Raw genomic sequence first — 2,614 nt, 5'->3', positions numbered from 1 at the left:
TGTGTGTGTGTGTGTGTGTGTGTGTGTGTGTGTGTGTGTGTGTGTGTGTCCTTGTTTATGCTACTTTGTGAGGCCCATTTTTCCAACTTATACTACATTGTGGGGACCAACTGCTCCTTATGGGGCCCAAAGCCCGGGCCCCATAAGAAGAAGTCCCGTTGGTGGGTTAGGGGCTAGGTTTAGGACTAAGGTGTGAATTGAGGATGTGTTAGGTTTAGGGTTAGGTATGTACTGGTAATGGTTAGGTTATGGATAAAGGTCATGGTTAGGCTATAGAAATGAATGAAAAATGAATGGAAGTCAATGCAAAGGCCCCACAAAGATAGCAAAACAAACCCGTGTGTGTGTGTGTGTGTGTGTGTGTGTGTGTGTGTGTGTGTGTGTGTTTGTAAACATACATGCCCATCATACACAGATCCACATATTTTTCATTAGTTCCACAGAAATATTAGTCACAATACAAACGTTAAAATGATCAGAAAATCAACTTTAGAAAGGCAGGAGTTTTTATTTTTATTTTTTTTATCAATGAGCACTAATTTTCTGTACATTTTGTTAGAATCTCTTTAACAGGCTTTGAACTTAACTACCTTTGATGTGCCTTCCTTATCCCATCTACATATGGTCTCCTCTGGCCTCCACATTTTACTGGTGCAGCACAGAGCAGGGGATAAATGATCAAACAGGCTCCACAAGCTGTTCTGTATTCTGAACAGAAGACACACTGGCAGGCAAACAGAGAGGTGGGGGTTGACAGGAAACCCAAAGAAGGTTGTTGAATGAAGGCTTTGCCTCAGGCTGACCCCACCTCATCTCACAAAAGATGACAGACGATAAAGAAAACTCCCTCAATTGTCTGCTTTCATCATCAGACTAAAACAAAATGTGATCAAGTGTGTTCATAAAGAAAATCCATTCACTTCTCATCAATCAGTTAAGCAACTCAAACAATTCACTTCTGTCTTTTCTTTGTTTGATGGTATATTTTAATTTACTGACATGTTTTTATCCAAAACAAAGTTTTACAAGTGATACTTGTCTTTATAATGTGTATGTAGCTTATTTTATTTGCTACTTGAAATGAGAGTAAAATCCCTCTTTGAGCAAGAGACCTATATTAATTTTTTTATTTTTTTATTTTGCAATTCAATTCAATTTAAGCTTTATTTATACAGGTTAGTCTCGTTGATCCTCGAGGACTCATTTATAAGAAAGACCTGTTTTAAACAAAGAACACAGATGACAACTGTAGACAATCATAAAAAGCATATAAAATGAAAAGTAAATGGAAGAAACTATATAAAAAAAAGAAACAAAAACAGCTACATTATAAAGCGGTGTAAAATATTAAAAACAGGAACATGTCTGCATTGGTTTTTGCCATGAGCTTAGCAGCTGTTTAAAACCCCTTAGTGGGGTCAAGGTCGAGAGCTTCAGATCTTTTTGCAAGGTGTTCCAGGATACACGAGCGGATAAGGAGAAGGCCCTTTTGCCTAGTTCGGTCTGCACTGAGGGAACACTGCAGGTATGTCCTGAGAGCGCACGCTGTAGCTGCACTCATGTGACATTCATTAAAGATGGCTGCGCTCAGTCGAGTCGCAGCTTCACAGGCTCCTGGTGAACTCGATCTTTTTTTGTGTTGTTTTTGTTTTAACCTTTTTTTGCACCTACAATGTACATCCGCAGTAGGGGTATGATCACGACACACTTGTGGAGTTTTCTGTGTCGCTGCTTTGCCATCGTGGTTCAGTCCTTCCAGCCTTGGGCTCAGGCTTATTATGGTGGCTGTCTCCATGATCCTTCATCTGCCTGCATGGACCGAACTCTACGGACCCGTTCGGTTCCGTGGGGAGACCTTGATGTTCTCCGTCTGCTGGACCCGGTTCTGGAAGGATGTCTGGGAGGGCAGCTGCTGTGGTCATTGTTACTATCAGGGTGCTGACAGGGCCTGCTAACTAGACTTGCCAACCTGTTAGTGCTGCTAACAAGATCCTCCATCTGCCTGATCGGACCGAACTCTGCGGACTCGCTTGGTTCCGCGGGGGAACATTGGATGTTCTTTGTCTGCTGGACCTGGTCCTGGAGGGCATTCAGGGAGGCTGCTGCGGTCCTTATTATCATAATGCTGCTGAAGGGACCTGCTAACGCTGCTAACAACACCACGCCGCTAACCAAACCACACCGCTAACAGTATCATGCTGCTAACTGTACCATGTTGCTAAGATAACCTCACTGTTAACAGTACCATGGTGCCAACAGGACCATGTTGCTAAGATAACCTCACTGTTAACAGTATCATGCTGCTAACTGGACCATGTTGCTAAGATAACCTCACTGTTAACAGTATCACACTGCTAACTGGACCATGTTGCTAAGATAACCTCACTGTTAACAGTATCATGCTGCTAACTGGACCATGTTGATAAGATAACCTCACTGTTAACAGTATCACCCTGCTAACTGGACCATGTTGCTAAGATAACCTCACTGTTAACAGTATCACACTGCTAACTGGACCATATTGCTAAGATAACCTCACTGTTAACAGTATCACGCTGCTAACTGGACCATGTTGCTAAGATAACCTCACTGTTAACAGTATCACACTGCTAAC

The sequence above is a fragment of the Nematolebias whitei genome, chromosome 13 (assembly GCF_014905685.2).
Source record: "Nematolebias whitei isolate Nwh7 chromosome 13, NemWhi1, whole genome shotgun sequence".
Taxonomy (NCBI): Eukaryota; Metazoa; Chordata; class Actinopteri; order Cyprinodontiformes; family Rivulidae; genus Nematolebias; species Nematolebias whitei.
The sequence above is the reverse complement of the archived record's forward strand: the minus strand, read 5'-3'. Positions refer to the sequence as shown.